Source organism: Ischnura elegans, chromosome X (genome assembly GCF_921293095.1).
Source record: "Ischnura elegans chromosome X, ioIscEleg1.1, whole genome shotgun sequence".
In the NCBI taxonomy this organism is placed as follows: domain Eukaryota; kingdom Metazoa; phylum Arthropoda; class Insecta; order Odonata; family Coenagrionidae; genus Ischnura; species Ischnura elegans.
Window position 1 is genome coordinate 433,750 of NC_060259.1, and position 17,747 is coordinate 451,496.

The following is a 17,747-nucleotide window of genomic DNA, read 5'->3' on the forward strand; positions in this document are numbered from 1 at the left end:
TCAATGCTGTACTAAAGTATTGATGGAAAAACTTTGTACACACAGAGGTCAACCTTCCATTCTTATCACCGGACTTTTTTTCGGATATGTAACTTCAATATCCAAGTGTTTCACGGTGTAAATCATTTCCGAAACTCATGTCAAAAACCTCATGGCCATTAAATGGAAAGGGCTTCCTCATCAAAGGACAAATTTGCGCATTAGGTAAGTAAAATATCGGCTAAGAGACAATATCGAAAGAGATTTTGCTTACAATTCCGAGTAAACTGCTATCAAAACAGTAGTATTTGAAGAAATTGAGGATGGGTCTGGTGAATTTCAAGTGCTGACAAATCAGAAATTATTTTCCTTCCCCAAAATCAGACGAACATGCACCGTGGATGACAGCTGTATTAAATGATATCTTTGAAGGAGGTATTAAAAAAAGAAAACTATTGCCATTTTCCAACTTATATAATGTACACACCCATTAAATGTTACATTTTCAGATTTCCAGAATGACTTAACAATGTTATTCAAACTGATTACTTATACAATTCATACAAAGTAACCAAATTAACAATAAATCTTAGGCAGACATGATGTAACATTCCATTATAATGTATTCAGATTAACAAGAGAACTATGAATACACGATGAGGCTGCCACACACCCAGGATTATTTCCAATTTCTGTATGTTCATACACCCTCAATTACATTGGCTACTGGATTAGCTGAACCTGCAATGAAAAATATGTAAAAACAATTAAGCTGTATTACACCTAAATAGGATATATTTGACAATTTCTATGGACAGAGTCTGTGTGATATATCAAATTCTTAGTATCACCAATAAGGTAAACCTCTGGATGTTTATGAAAAATGCTATCACTTAAGTTTCTATTTCATCAGTAGAACAATGAATGATCAATTACAATTTGCATACAACTTTCTGCAAAATAATTCTTATGTCGAGAGGGTGATCTTCCTACTAGCACTGTCTTTCTGCTGGACTTCCCCCCCCCCCTCCTCTGCTAAGGAGCTGAAATGCAGTAATTCAAGAATTCCGTTAAAAACTTAAAGGTCCACTGGGAAACTATAAAACAGAACAATATGAAATCACCATTCCACAACACTATCACTCCTTGACAAATACATTTCATCATTTACCAAAATATCTGCATTTATAATTTCATTAAATAACTACAATAATAATAAAATATTCCATTGTTTAATGACCACTATAGTATGCTTTCTGACTATTCAAGCTAACTCACGTCTTAAAATTAACCACTTACCAAACAGCAGGATTGGTGTTTGAATTTCATACAAAATAGGCATTTCCAATCATGTCCTCCATATTAATGCTTCTCACCATTAGGAAAAGGAAACCTAACATACATACAAAGTACTTTCATGGAATGTTTTGTAGATGCACTTCCATCACTCATCAAACAATCTTAACTTTCAAGGTAGCATAAAACAGTAACATTTCTGGAAAACAAAGAAAATTTAGAGTCATTTAATATAGGCAGTGAATTTATGCTGGTAAAAAACCTAACCTATTGGAAAAAAACATTTTCACCATGAATAGGATATTTCGAACAAATATTGCAATTCAGCAAAGACCTCAAGTCAATCTTAATCACTCATTCATCATCATCATTAGCCACCAATGCTAAGATTGGTTTAACACAGCTCTCCATTCCTCTCTCCTGTCCGCTAACCTTTTCACAGCAATGGATTTCTTCTCTTTCACATCCCTTATAACCTGTCACATTTCCCTCATTAATTCGGGACCTTCCTCTGCCCTTCTTCCCTCCCATCTGACCTTCCTTTTTGCAGAAAGCCTTCTTTCAATGAGCTAATCTACTGACTATTTACATCCTGCATTGTCCATCCTTGATAATTGGGTTTCCCAGGTAAGGAAACTCTTTCACCCATTCTAGCTTATGCTTTTATGGGTTAATGTTCGTCTTAGTCTCCTCTGCTCCACTGCATACTAGCTTCTTAGTCTTGTTTTTATTGATCTTCAGGTGATATCTGGCTATTATCCTTTACATATTTTTCAATACGATGACAAATCATTCATATATCTGACACAAGACCGTTATGGAACACATGATAAATGTTCCTCACGTACAATATCCAACACAGCATTACAAGCAGCAGGATGACTTCCAGCCATTTATGAAAAGGCAGTAAATTTTGAAGAAGAATATCAGCTGAAAAATGGCTGAGAATATTATCAAAACAAATGGAAAACTTACCAATAGGAAGTGACACTCCCATTTCTTAAGAAGTGATCTCAAATCCAGAATACAGTTTATATCTAATGTTCCACATCAGCGTGGAACGTGCCATAACCATTCCTCAGGTAAAAAATCCAACATAGCATTACACCAAGTAGAATGGACTCAAAAACATTCCTGAAAAGTAAGTAACTCTTGAACAGTACTCTAACAATGGCTGTGAATATTATCTAAACAAAATGAAACACTTACCACCAGAAAGAGATGCCATCAATTTTTTAGACGTGATTTCAAATCCAGACTACAGTTCAAGTACAGCATAATGTCATTCCCCCACTTAGTGACCCCCATCATTTCATATTTCATACTCAACATCCAAGCGGAATATGTCATACATATTCTCGTAAACATAGAAATTTTTAAGGAACTTAATTTAACACAGCATCACTCCAAGCACGTTGAAGACGATCACATTTCTGAAAAGTATGTAACTTTTAAACTGGAACTCGGAATTTCTGTGAATATTATCAAATCAAATGGAAAACTTACCAATAGGAAGTGACACCCCCATTTCTTAAGAAGTGATCTCAAATCCAGAATAGAGTTTATATCTCATGTTTCACATCGGTGTGGAGCGTGCCATAAACATTCCTCAGGTAAAAAATCCAACATAGCATTACACCAAGTAGAATGGACTCCAAAAACATTCCTGAAAAGTAAGTAACTCTTGAACACAACACGAAAAATGGCTGTGAATATTATGTAAATAAAAATTACCTTACCGATAGGAAAAGAATGCCATCAATTAAAAAGAAGTCGTTTCGAATCCAGAATACAGTTCATTTTAGACTTCATGTAGATATCATTAGGTCAGCCTCCAGTTACAGACACCCTTCAAGGAGATGAAAGCCAGGTAATTATGATTCAGCTTAGTCATGGAACATGCAGCACATATCCCTGTGCCCTATTGGAAATTTCTTATAAGAAAATTTCTTATCAGAAATTGGACATATTTCTTATAAGAAAATTTCTTATAAGAATTTTTCTATAAGAAAATTTCTTATCAGAAATTGGGCATATTTCTCATAAGAAAATTTCTTATAAGAATTTTTCTTATAAGAAAATTTCTTCTAACTATCAGTTACAAAATGTTATTTATAACAAATTTTCTGATGGAAATATTTATTATAAATATCATATCAACATGCTTAAAACACTTGCGCAAACTTCTATAAAAAGCTACATAAGATTTACATCCCTACTGAGAGTATAAAGTTAGCATTATACCTAATTCAATCCAAATGTAGACGCCTATATCTTATACAGCAAAACCTAATGATTTTCCATGAACCAAATGTAGATGTCTATCATCAGTGTCCATCAAAAAGGACATTGAAGCTCTGTAAAGTTCACCTGGCTGGCCAGAAAAGGCGAGATACCATAGAGGTCTTTCAGGGCATGGGTTCTGTATAGGGTTAATGTCCCCACATGCTAAAAGAAACTAAAATCAATGAAACCAACGATAGCCTAGAATGATATACTGATAATTGAATACAACTTTGGCAATCATTACGCAATGAAAGATACAGGAATTGCAATATGGAATATGATTTAACCTGGAAAATTGAAGAAGCAAATGAAATAAAATTCAAGTTCCACTGGGGATAGGTACTTCAAGAAATTATATGGGAAGGAAGAGTAAAATTTGATAAATAAAATTCATATGAGCAATGTTTATTTAAGATACCAGAGAGAATGAGACCTCTACATGCAGATTTGGATAGATAAGGAAAGAAATAAGCAAAGCAAAATGGAATTTGATGCCATTTTGGAGAAAAGGATACGTAGAATATGGCTAACAATAAGTGCAAGATTTAGGGAAATTAATAGGAATCACAGAAACACTGATTGATAATAATAGTTGATGTATTTTCCATAAAATAATAACTGTGAAGATGTTGGCATACTCATACAAATTCATTCTCATTCTCTTCAGAGACGACTAAATCACTCTCTTTGTCCATTAAAACACTGTTTTCATTAAAACTTCCCCTTATGTTAGATATGCCACAATCTGAAAAATATACATGTCTATCTAAATTAATGATGAAAAGTTTAAAATTCAACGAAACTGTCTGTTTAAGGTAACATAATTTTAGGAATCCCAGTTTTGTAACACTTACCGAATGAGGTCAATGCCTTATTTTGGTTAGAAGCACACGACTTATTTTATTAAACTGCTATCACAAAGACATAGTGAATGATTAACATATAAAAGCAATCCCTAGCAACCTAACAACCAAACAAGTTTTGGTTGTTAGGTTGCTAGGGAACCATGTGAACAGTATCCTGCAACGTATGCAATCGTAGTATACATCGTGGTTATTCATGGCCTCATATTCGAAGACCGTGTTCATGGCTCATATCGAACTTCCATCGGTCAAGTAATCTATAGACTCGAAACAGAGAGATCTTATAAGTCTACAATTTTTCATGTGCCCTCAGCTATACCTAACAATTAGCATTAAAGAAGCCTCCGCTTCTAGGAACCATTTATGTCAAATACCATGGTGAAAAAAAACAGGAAATTAGCAGAACATTACTTAAAAAAGAGTTATACATAATTTCCAAAATTATCTTATGTAGAATTCCTTAAATAATTATCAATTGCCGACATAAGTTATGGTGACACGCCTGCTGGATGAAAACCTAAAAGGTATGCGACCCGCGCAGCATTATTGTAGAATTCTATAAGAAATGCAGATTTCTTATAAGAATTTTTGTAAGACTTATAGAATCCTATAAGAATTTCTATAAGACTTATAGAATCCTATAAGAAATCTGTAAGACTTATAGAATCCTATAAGAATTTCTATAAGACTTATAGAATCTTAAAAGAAATCTGTAAGACTTATAGAATCCTATAAGAATTTCTATAAGACTTATAGAATCCTATAAGAAATATGTAAGACTTATAGAATCCTATAAGAATTTCTATAAGACTTATAGAATCCTATAAGAAATATGTAAGACTTATAGAATCCTATAAGAATTTCTGTAAGACTTATAAGAAATTTTCAATAGGGTGGTTCAACATCCAATGCAGCAACACATGTTTAACCAGCTGAATGAATGAAGAAAACACTCTGAAAAGAAATTACCTCTTAAAAAGGAATCCGAGCATGGCTGTGAATATTATGTAAATAAAAATTACCTTACCGATAGGAAAAGAATGCCATCAATTAAAAAGAAGTCGTTTCGAATCCAGAATACAGTTCATTTTAGACTTCATGTAGATATCATTAGGTCAGCCTCCAGTTACAGACACCCTTCAAGGAGATGAAAGCCAGGTAATTATGATTCAGCTTAGTCATGGAACATGCAGCACATATCCCTGTGGTTAAACATCCAATGCAGCAACACATGTTTAACCAGCTGAATGTGTGCAGGAAACACTCTGAAAAGAAATTACCTCTTAAAAAGGAATCCGAGCATGGCTGATAATATTATCTAAACAGAAATAAACTTACCGATAGGAAAAGAATACCATCAATTAAAAAGAAGTCGTTTCAAATCCATAATACAGTTCATTTTAGACTTCATGTTAATATCATTTGGTCAGCCTCTAGTCAAAGTTGTTACCACAAAAACAAATATAAACAACACCTACGAGCAAAAAAAGATGAACAAGAGCTAAATGAAAAATGATATTAACCAAACATTGCAGTAACTAGCAGCAAAAACTAATTACAACATGTGGCCTCCACTTTCTAACAGATATGGGGACATGAATGGGCTATGGAACAAGACAAAACACATTCAGGGCATGTTAAGTGGTCAAGATTCAATAATACTGTCAAATGATGCTTTCACAACGATGTTTTTAAGACTGAGCATTTTATTTCTCAATGAGATCAATTAAGGTGTATATAAACCTATCAACAGAGGAAGAATTTCATGCTCTTTTGCTGCTGAGTAAGTGATGCTACTGGTCATCGCTAATGATCATAATAACTTTTCGGTCGATAATTGTAATATTGCCTGGCATTCCTATCAAAACATGAGACGCAATTGTAAGGCCAGTATAATAACTTATTAATTTTGCATTTTAGATCTTATTTCCACAATTTGTGGAAACCAAAATAAATTTGCCAATGCTTGGTTGAGAACCACCTGAACATATGTTATGTTTTTAACAGACGTCGAATTTTGGTGCCTTAGAGTGCCATGCGTATCTCCGCTCTAAATAGACCTAATATCTGAACACTAAGTGTTCAATTATGCACAGTATTCACTCACATCTCACAACTTGCACAGCGAATTGGTACCTTTTTTACCATTATGTCAATACACCAAAATGTTCACCAGCGAAGGTAGGCAGAGATGAAAAGAGTTCCAAAAACGAACTGATATTTTTTTAAATTTCTTACTTCATTATGATAAGCATTATCGCTCATGACAAAATCCAACATAGAATAATATAATTTTAGCACTGATAAGTATTAAGTAGCAATTAACCTGTAAACTGCCGCACTGGAGTCCACCTGCTGCACGTGGCACATACATAGACAATTAACAAGGTTCACCATGCACTTCAAGCAAATGCTACAGATATTAATAATAATTGACTATTTTGCAACTTACCGGTGGAATGTAATTCCTGGTATCCTTTTATCGGGGCAATTACTGCACCCGTAAGCCGCGCAGCAAACCATCTGCGAAGGTTGAATAAAAATGTCGTTTTCAAGGTTAAATACTCACTTTTTAACGGAGAAAATAATATATCAGTATTAAGATGAATTCTAGAATATCAGCATACGTTCAGAATGCTTCAGCAGCATCGGATTACTGAAAATTAGGTGATTTTCTTAACACGTACCTTTATGAGAAAACGAGCGAGCGGGGTAAAGGAATATGGCGGACGAACAAAAGCGCATCGGGTAAACAGGTTTCTGCTGGCTTCACTTTTTTCACCTAACGCCCTCTCCAGATGCTCTATGGTGACAACCGATGTAACCCGGGTTGTCTGACGCATCGTGGTGGAAACGCTAGTTCAGTGACTGCGGCAATTCATATGATGGCTTGCGCTTCTCTAACTAGTCCAGGAACTTTATTCCGTTCTCTGTGTAGATTTCAGTAGATGGTAGAATTCAGACATTAATATGATACAAATATGCAATTCTCTGACTAGTTGACTTTCAGTGTCCCAGAACCTCCCACTGGACGCCTATTGAGGCATCTTGTAGATATAGATTTGTTATTTCTAGTTTTGATAATAACGTCGAAATTTCCTGCAGTTAAACTTGGATTCAGCCACTTCAACTACACTGTCACCTTAGGCACCCTGTTTATTTCTCAAAGATTTTGACATTTCAGTCCATTCCAGCAATAATTCAATGAAAAATACCTTTCCGTTACGCGGGTTTACTTCGCATTACTCAGAATGCTGGGCGAATTACCCATCATCATCCAGACCAAAGCGAGGCCGCGAGATGGCTTAGAGGGAGTTACGAGGAGGTGTAGGAAGCATCAACAGTCCATTCGCGATGCGTGCTGCCACCCGCACGGCAGCGGGGCGAGACAAGCGCACGACCCCGCTGCTCCGAAGGGACCTGAATCGGGAGGCGGCAGATAAATCAGGGGAGGGCGGGAAATGCAGACTGCGGCGTGGTGTTGAAGGTGCAATAATAGATAACATCCTCAATAATGTGCGGAAGAAACAGGCCTTATCAATGGTGTCCTCGCTCTCCCTTATCAACACTCCAAAAAATTGGTGCAGGATTCCCTTCATAGGAAATATTTCTCATTCTGTTACCTCCTGCTTCCCGAAAGAAAAATACAGAATTGCATATAACACCCCCTCAACTCTCAAAACATTGTTACCCAACTGCAAAGATCGTTTCCCACCAGAGAAAAAAAGTGGAATTTACTGCCTATAGTGGGACGAATGTGGTATGAAATACATCAGCAGATCGGAGAAAAGTGTTAAGATCAGAGTAAGTGAGCATCACAACTGTTTCAAGAAGAAAAAAGAGCAATCCAACTTCGCCAATCATTTACTAGATGGCAAACACAAAAGTGATTTCAAGCCGGACATCCTCCACTCAGAAGAAAACAGGAGGAGACTCGATGCCCTGGAAACGTTGGAGACAATGCAACATTTAAAGGACAACACCCCCCTTGCCGACGAACAAGTGCTCCCCTCCCACTCCTGTTCCTTTTCCATCCCCATCAGTGAACTCCTACAGTGACAACCTTTAAATTTTCAAGTGCCTATCCACCTGTGTGCCGTTAAAAATTTTCAAGAACGAATACTACGCAGTGCTTCTACCAAAATTCCCCCAGTGACCCATGTCCTTCCAGGAAGTCATTAACCCATACCAGCACCATCCGCAGCCGGACTCAACGACGTATCATAGACTATTATGGTTTTGAAAAACCCAATGTACCCCGCTAATTCTCTTTTTCTTCCCCAACACCGCTACCTTCCTTAGCTCTCGTCTCCTCACCCACTTTAACCCCGCTCTCCCCTCGCCGCTCAGATACCTATCCTCACAGGAAAAACCCTTGTCCCAAATCAAGGCTGCCCCTTCCCCAATTCCCCCTCCCCCCCATACCGTGCTTTACCCTCACCCCCGCCCTCTCAACCAGCCCTTTTCCTTTCTGATAAATGTCCTCACTGACATATTTGTGTACTTTGTGTATAAATATAAGTTGCATGCAATACCAGTCACCTCACGATGTAACCAAGTTACGAAACCCGGGTCTTGCCCATAATTAAATAACAGCGAACCTTACAAAGTTTTTATTTCTTTATTTCATTAATGCTATCATGGTTTCCGATAGATTGTGCCATCGAATGACCATGAATTCGTCACCTAGATAAATAGAATTGGTGAAAATATTGCATTCATACTTCCCATAGCATTCTACGTTCTGTCTTAATCCTGGCATAAGATTCAAATGAATGAAAAACAAAAATGGCACAAAAATGATTTGTTCTGCTGTATTAAAAAACGATGCCAGATAAGACAGTATAAAGATGAAGTAATCAATACACATTAGCATTATTACCACGAGTATAAATATTCTATAAAAATACTAAATCTTTGTTCGCAAATAACCTAATTGACGAAATGAGTGATGAAGATAGGGTCTTGGTGTTTGTCGGGATGTGAAAAGAGCAATTTTCCAGACCGATCATTAACAAATAAGGGAAAGGGAGGTGTACGCCAACTCATGCCACCCTGGCTGGAAAATATGCAAGTACTAGAAAGTCATCGATACGCCAGAAAAGCACTTCACATAAAATTAATATGTATTGGAAGCTAACTTTCCAAGAAAAATATATGTAAACCCCAATTCGCCTAATAGCAGTAAATCCAACTGAGTAAAGATATCAGTCAAAGAAAAAACCTTTCTTTTTCTCCAAGCAATTCTCTGACTTGACAAAGGAAACATCTAATTACGAAACACGAACAAAAATCCTTCAAGTAAAATATAAAACACCAATAGCTATTGCTAGCTATTTTATGTGGACAGTCGGGACTTTAGGAGTCAAAGAGCATCGGTTGAGCTGCGAAAGAGAAGGGCGTGAAGGGGAAGATAGGGTCGGTAGGGGTGAATGAATAAGTTTTTTAAGCATAGCTCGTAATGGTCAGCAGCTGGAAAGACGAAGTGACGATGTGAGATACCATGATCAGTAGTTGAGTTCTGTATTTAAGTGTGGAAATTGCCATTTGTAGTTTTTACCTTGGATATATCGAATGTCCACCAAGTCAACCCTGAAACGGTTTTATGCGGTTTTAAATACGTAATCAGCGCCCAGGGGCCACGCTATATAACTCGGCGGAAAATTAAGCTTCTCCACTTCGACCTGAAGACGGGAGCAGGATGGCTCTCGAAACCGTCGTCACCCAATACCGACGAACGCGGCTGGAGCGCCCGGAAACCCATACGCACCATGATCATCGCCGCGGAAACCTACGCTATTGTACCAGGATTGATTTCTACACGATATAAATAGATACAAAGGTCGTCTGAACACTTTTTGAAAAGGCATCAAGTGACTAACTCAGAGGCAGATAAATCAACTTCCAAGGGTCACCAAGAATGCTCCGACTAAAGAAATGAACGAATCGTCTCATCATCTCATATTTCCGAGTTGGCACGTTTATTTTCCCCGCGAAAATGTCCTCGCTTAATGTCAGTTTTTGTCGCCGCCGGATGGAAAAACGGGGAAGCTCAGAAAAAATTAGCCTGAGCATGAATATTGCTCGTTGCGGTATTTTTATACATGAATTGAGATTTAGAAAAGCTCCTAGGGACATATTTTTCGTTATAAGGCAAAGGATTCCAACGTTGGAGATGGTTTTATTTTAGGGGTGTGAGTCAATGTGGGAAGCAGAATTGGAATGAATTTCGGGATTTAAAGCAAATATTCAATGCTCCCTATCTTAGGTATCAGATAGCTGAAGTGGGAAAAAGAATAAAATGTACAACCAAGGACAAAATGTTCCCACAAATATTACTGATTTGCATTAATTTATGAAGGTGACGGTAAATATTAGGATGCTCTGAGCAGCCCCGAGAATATGGAATGCATAATCAAAGGGTGTGAAGTTTTAAAAAGGATTTTGTGGCAAAACAAGAAGGAAAAAAGTATCTTGTTACCATAGAAATAATTCAATTCATCAAAGAGCCGTTCAAGGATATTAGGACACCCGAGATTTAAATTTCTCAGAAAATCACAACTTTAGATAATCCGTTTTTTTTATGTTATGCTATCCCGGTGTTTATGAACCAAACACCAATTTACCACTTTTGTATATTGATGATCAATACGCTATGTAATATGTTTGTAAGTTTCCCTTTGAGTGATTTCGAATTTTACGAGGGAACACCATTACAAAAGATTATTGGACACAAGTGACTCTAAATTACAGCTGAAAAATAAAATGTACACCATGATGATAAAATATTAATTGTTAACAGTCTCCTAGGTAACAAGGACGGCTACATTGGATATAAAGATTGAGCCCAACTCATGGATGCGAAAATGAAGAAGAAATGAAAGAAATAATATAACACTGTGGACCTCCACACAATTCAAGGCGCCCAGCAGCATAATTTCCGTTCCCGTATCAAGTAGAAAATTAAGGGTTTGATCTGGGCAGAGGCTCGTGTTTCGCATCTGACTGAGACGAAGTTAAGATTAAAGCTTCCGCATCTACAGTTCTCATTACGGGGAAAAATCCTATTCACTATGCTATTTACGCGCACAAAGCCGTAAACCTGGACCACTAATATCTCACGCCACGGGGAAACTCATTCAAAATCATGTCATGAATTGGCTTTAAATATAAACAGTAGGTATGTATGCAAAATATAAACTGCATGTATAGGATCTTCTACCTCAATGGTAATTTGTGTAAAGGGACTCATCTTTTTACGCATATGAAAGGAGTATAATTCCATCTTATTAGGAGTATTTCCATCTTACCATAATTCCGTCATTCCATGCGTCCCAAAGACAATCCCAATCCTACATACGCGCACAAGGCCGTAACGAGCGGAGAAAAAAAGGGAAAAAATCCTCCGTAAAATAAGAATATAATGAGTACAAAAAGTTTCATTATATTCACCATGTTGCTACTAGAGATAATCTGAGAAAAGAAAACACTCAAATCCGCTGCAGAAATTGCAAATTGGTGAATATTTTAGCTAAGGGGAGTATACTGAACCGTATCAACCATATCGACGGCTAAAAAATTCGGACTCAATTCAAGATGGTGTCATCCATAAAAAGGGATCATTTAGACTGTATGAATCTATCTTAAATCGTCGTCGTCGTCCATCATTCGCCCTGAAGACGATGGCAGAGAAGGCCATCGAAACGTTGGCAGCAATGGCCATCATCACCCGGCTGATTTCCCGAGAAGATTTCATCAACAGCATTCGCCGGGAAAGAACCAAATCCTTCTTTATCTTAAATCAATAACATATTATGGAAATTACTCAGCTATTTTAACAAATATCAATATTAATGCATAGCTACCTTCCTGAGACTTCGAAATAGTCTTTATGATCCGTCCCCTCATCTTTCAGTAAACGCGATTCATTTTACCGTAACCGCATATCATGACACAACTGTACCCGCTATTCCTATAAAGACGTAAACAGTAGATGCGTTTGTAGTGCTAAATATATTAGGTTCAACATGAGAAATTCTTTCACGAGGAGCTTACTAGGGACCATTAGTATCTCACTCCAGACCTATCCAACCTCACCCTGGACAAATAGATTCAATTTACGTGTTTATTAGTCGAATAAACTTGCTCAAAATCATGCCATGAATGAGCTTCTCCGAGTACAATAGAAACGGTATGTCGTCGGTATACCGGGGTGGTGATGGAAACTAGTTACCACATCAATCGTCAAGTGCATAAAAGAACTGAGAAATATGTACACATGAAATGAGATTAACTCCATCTTACCAGAATTCGGCCATCCCTACGTACCGAATACAAAAGTGGCTAATACTCACGAACCTCTGCCAGTTTAGGAGATACCAAAACAATCGAATCAGAGAATCGGTTTCCACCAGAGTTTCCAAACTTAGAATTGGTTTACCATCGTAAAATGCTGGTGATGGGAACGAGGTATTAATGATACGAGGTTTTAGTGGAAACGTGGTGGGGGTGGATGAGGTGAAGGTGAGGGACAGACCAAAGGAGGGAAAAGGTAGCGGCAAAGGATGTCTGGCAGGTGATACAATCGTATGGGACTGAAGTAGATTTTAATAGCTTTCCCTGCCCATTGTAATAGGGTAGCTTCCTTTAACAAAGAAAACGAAAGGCATTGATTGCGATTCGTTACCCACAATTAGTGTATTCTTATTATAAAAATTATTTAGTTTTAGAAATACCGGTTTAGACGAATCGCTAGGGTCAATTTTATCCTCATTTGAAAAAGGCCAGATTGGCGCCCTACGATGCCACTTCACGTGACGTCACAGGGACCTAGTTTCTATACGAGTAGATAGGAGTTTTACATCGTCTGAGATTACCAATGCATGCATGAGGCACAGGGCTCAGGGAATAACCTCTAAAAACTGGCTAAGGTCGGAAAGTTTTCTTCGTAAGGTATTAATAACCCTTATTTAAGCCAAGCGCGACCCGCTAGCAGCCTGCGTCGTATCAGCGCTCAGAGCCTCGCCCCAAGGTCACCTCACTTGCGGCAGTGGGAACCAGAACGATGTTACACGGAGTTTTTTCCCGGCATTCATACTTGCCAGTCGCGTTTTCGTGCGCTTGAAAATTTTCACTCTTCATTTAATCGTGAAAAATAGATATCATCATTAAAAAATCTAAAAGCGTGAAATAAATACTCCAGGAGTAATAATTTTCGATTTAGGCAATAAAAAAATGATAGGAAAGCACCCCATTGTTATGGTATGCCCTCCTTTACTGTCGCTCCTTGGCAACCCGAATCTGATGCCACGCCCCGAGCACCCCCTGGCGAAATAATGGGAACTAAAGCCCATGGCCGAAAACTGAAATGCGATTACGTGGGCATGAAAACGGATTCGTGGGTTCTTTCTCGACATTGGTGTGCAGCAGGGATATTTTTATAATCAGTTTCGCACGGCTCACTAATAAAAAGTAGCATTTACTCGACGTTCTCGTATTTATAATTAGGGCAAGAGGCGAGAAGGACATGAAGGTTACCCAAACATAGAATGACTTTCGTGAGCAAAGGAAGTCGTGGAGCAACGATGAAAAGAAAAGTATTTGTTTTTTTTTTCGTGTGACTTCCTTCAATTACAAGAGAAGTAGGGCTCCATATTAAAGTTTAATATTGGCACCTAACGTAAAGGGAAACATTTTAGGAATAAACTGCTACATTAGGCGAGGGTCACCAGAACAGAATAATTAAGAGTAGACAATGGCGATACCGACCGAACAAAATTCGTATTTCAGCCATTTATTCACGTTGCTGAAGTGATTTTACGTGATAAAAATCCAGTTCAGCATTTTGCATTTTTAGTGAACCATAACAAGCGAATTTTTTTTTATAAATAGGCAGTGTTATTGTGAATGCCAGGGTGAAACCTTCAGGCTAAGAAATCATGCATATGACTCACCTATAATTGTAACATTTTTCCTTCTACGATATTTATAAAATTAATTTTCCTTTGGCCTCACCTTATTCTCATTCGATGTGTTTTTTTAATGTACCGCGGGTTGCATCAAGAGCACTTTCTTACCACCATAATGAAAAATCATCTCAGGCACGAGTAAGGCCAAAGTAAATGTTCGAAAATCCAATAACTAACACCGAAAAGTAAATGTGAAATTAAATGTAAATAACACCGAGAAGAAAAGTAAGATATAAGTAACTTAAGCGATTTTGAAAAAAAAAACACATCGAATGAGGCATAAGATGAGGAAAATTTATTTTATAAATATCGTAGAATGGGAAAACTTTAAGTGCCAACGATATCAACTTCTTTTTATTTATTCCCACACCACCAATAATAGCACATACTGACTTTATACAGAGAGGGTTTCAACAAATTTAACAATTACATGTGTATGAAAAACCATACCCTGGATAAGAACAAAACTATCCAGGCGGGAATCGAATCTGCGACCTCTTGTCTGGAAGGTGAGGATATTACTCCGCCACCACCGAGGCTGGAATTCTCTTCTCAAAGAAATTTTGAGAGCGTATTTTCATTTTTACTAGAAGTGAGAAAATTATTCTCAGAGCTACATACAGACATGCTGTTCTTACATTAGATGGAAAAATGACATAAGAACACTTCCTACGACAGTGAACTTATCCTCGCTGGCACAGAAAACCTTATCCTCGAGAATGCTAACTATCCTAAACGCCACATCACGAGAATGGCCTTTAAGACTTTTGTTTGCTCTAGTGTTAGCATGAGAATTCCCATTGACTATTTTTGTTTGGTATGTCTCCACTTTCAGATTGGGTGCGGACAGATGCTCGTTTCCCCGGCCGCACCCAAGGGGAGTGTAGACACACAAAGGACGTGACCGCTCCCCCGCATTCGGAAGAAGAAGCATTATTCAAGACCTTAAAGCGAGTCGCGCGTCGTGAATTTGAGGATGAGTGTCGCCGTTATTGGGATGCAAGATGAGAGGCGGAGTCGCGGCTGCGAAGCGGCGATGGACAGCTGAAATGTACCCGCGCGCGCTCGCGAGAGCATACGTGCATCAGCCACGAACACAGGCTGGAATAGCTCTCTCGCCGGAGCACATTAGTCAGAATGATGAAGTATGCGGGACGGATGAAGACGACACGAGGAACAGAGGCGCTCAATTCAAAAATTAAAGGCAGTGAGAAATCCTGTTTGCCTATTCAAGCTCTGTGCCATTCTTAAGAATGCTATTGCTTTCTAAGAAAAATCGTGAGTGATACAATATTTCGTACACACTGAATCTGAAAATAATTCTAAGCGATAAAAAGTTTCGTATACAATGAGCATGAATGATCTGCTCAGATGAAAACTGTAAATTTCCGCAATGGTTTCAACTGCTACTGCTTTATGTACGTAGATTTAGTAATGAAAGTAATTTTTTGGAGAGAAATTATATCTTTTTACCAAACACATCATATCTGAGGACTTCAAGGGCAAGTACAATTAATTGTGCATGCACACGAGACGGCACTAATGAACTCCGTGGAGCTTCATATCCAATATTTATAACATAAAATGGATGCTATTGCTTTCTAAGACAAAATTCTAGGCGAAGCGATGCAATATTTCATATTCAATTTCCAGGAAAATGAAGCCATATACCTATGGGTGTATGCTGCGCGAATGATATTAAGGAAAAAGACAAATGAGGGATGTATGCCAACACATCAAAATTCCTAAGAGGAAATAACGATGAGGCATAATCGCAATATCGGCATTGATTTACTACTCTCAAGAAAAATATATTAGATCAGATGATAGTCATTCTCTTTCACAATAAGTGCATATGTAACATGATCATACGATTACCGAGCCGTGATAAGCTCCTGATAGGTTTCAACTAAATTATGCATATGTAATAATGTACTTAAATTTCTTAATTAAAGCAATTTTTAGGAGAAAAATGACATCTTTTCGACATAAATAGCCCAAAATACAACACATTAGAGGGCTTCATGGCTATAATTTATGCGTGCCTACACACGCAGGTGTAATTGTATATCTCGTGTAACTTACGTGTAAATACATATCAGTAAAACTATCCACGCTCTACCTAAGCTTTATAAAAGGTGTAAGAGCAAGCTGGTGGTTTTACATCTACATCTACAAATTACCCTTAGAGCCACCTCTAGGGTGTTTGGCAGGGGGTGATCAATCACCAACATGCAGCATGCATTTGGACTCCCACATGCACACCACACCGTCCAAGAAACGTCCTGTATAATAACAAACTATACTACTATATGCCGTTAGAAATAGAATATAGAATAGAAAAAAAAAAGAAAAAGAAATTCAGAAACATGCAGTAGGTTTAACATGGGTTAGTAGGCTACACTACAAGTCATGCAATCTATTTACGCGTTCTATTGCTGCCGTTATAATCTCTTATTGATCGTGGAAAAAATGACATTCGGAATCTGTCTGTTCTGCAATCTATCTCTCTTATTTTATTTATATTATCTGATCTTCCGTAGTACGTTGGCGTCCGCAAGATATGGTTAACTTCGTCAGAAAAGACACTGCTCTTGAATTTATCTAAAAGGTTTAGTCTATTCATCAATCTACGGTCCGACAGAGATTCCCATCCAAGTTTATGTAAGAGGTCAGTTACACTAACAAGACTATCGTAACGACCTTTCACATACCTGGCAGCTCTTCTTTGCACGCGTTCTAACTCTGTTATTAAGCCTTTTTCATGAGAGACCCAAACACTGGCAGCGTATTCCAAATGTGGTCTAACGAGGGAAAAGTAGCTAATTTCTCTCACCTTGTCGTCGCACTTTCCTAATATTATTTTAACAAAACCCATTTTATGATTAGCTTGACCGGTTATTTCTCGAATATGTTTATTCCACGATAGATCATTATTGAGTCTAACTCCTAGTTATTTCACGGATTCAACAGTCTCTATTTGGGTACCCCGAATCATATAGCTACGTCGTAGGGTGTTGTTCTTCTTCCAGAAATGCATTACGACGCATTTTTTCAAATTTAATTCTAACTACCAAGCATCGCACCAAGCTCGGATAGCAGCAAGGTCATTCGTTAGTTCATCTATATCTTTGCTGGAACGGATTTCTCTGTAAACTACAGCGTCGTCTGCAAATAATCGTAACTTACTCTGCACTACTTCGCCAATGTCGTTTATATAAAGAAGGAATAGGAGTGGGCCAATGACACTACCTTGAGAAACGCCAGAAGTGACTCTAACCTCATTGGAAAATGATGAAATTTACTGATGGACAAGGATATATATTGGATAATATAAAATATGGGAATAAAATAC

General features: G+C 37.7%; 1 long non-coding RNA gene across 1 annotated transcript in view; it reads right to left on the bottom strand.

Moving 5' to 3' along the window:
- Nucleotides 1–434: 434 nt before the first annotated feature.
- The window catches only part of LOC124171624, a 50,822-nt gene continuing 33,509 nt past the window's right edge, over nucleotides 435–17,747 (bottom strand). The window contains exons 2-7 of the long non-coding RNA XR_006867889.1: nucleotides 6,877–6,947; nucleotides 2,782–2,941; nucleotides 2,485–2,708; nucleotides 2,251–2,409; nucleotides 1,279–1,474; nucleotides 435–720 (exon numbers count right to left, since the gene is read on the bottom strand). This is a non-coding gene — a long non-coding RNA (uncharacterized LOC124171624). The remainder of the gene's footprint in view (nucleotides 721–1,278; nucleotides 1,475–2,250; nucleotides 2,410–2,484; nucleotides 2,709–2,781; nucleotides 2,942–6,876; nucleotides 6,948–17,747) is intronic.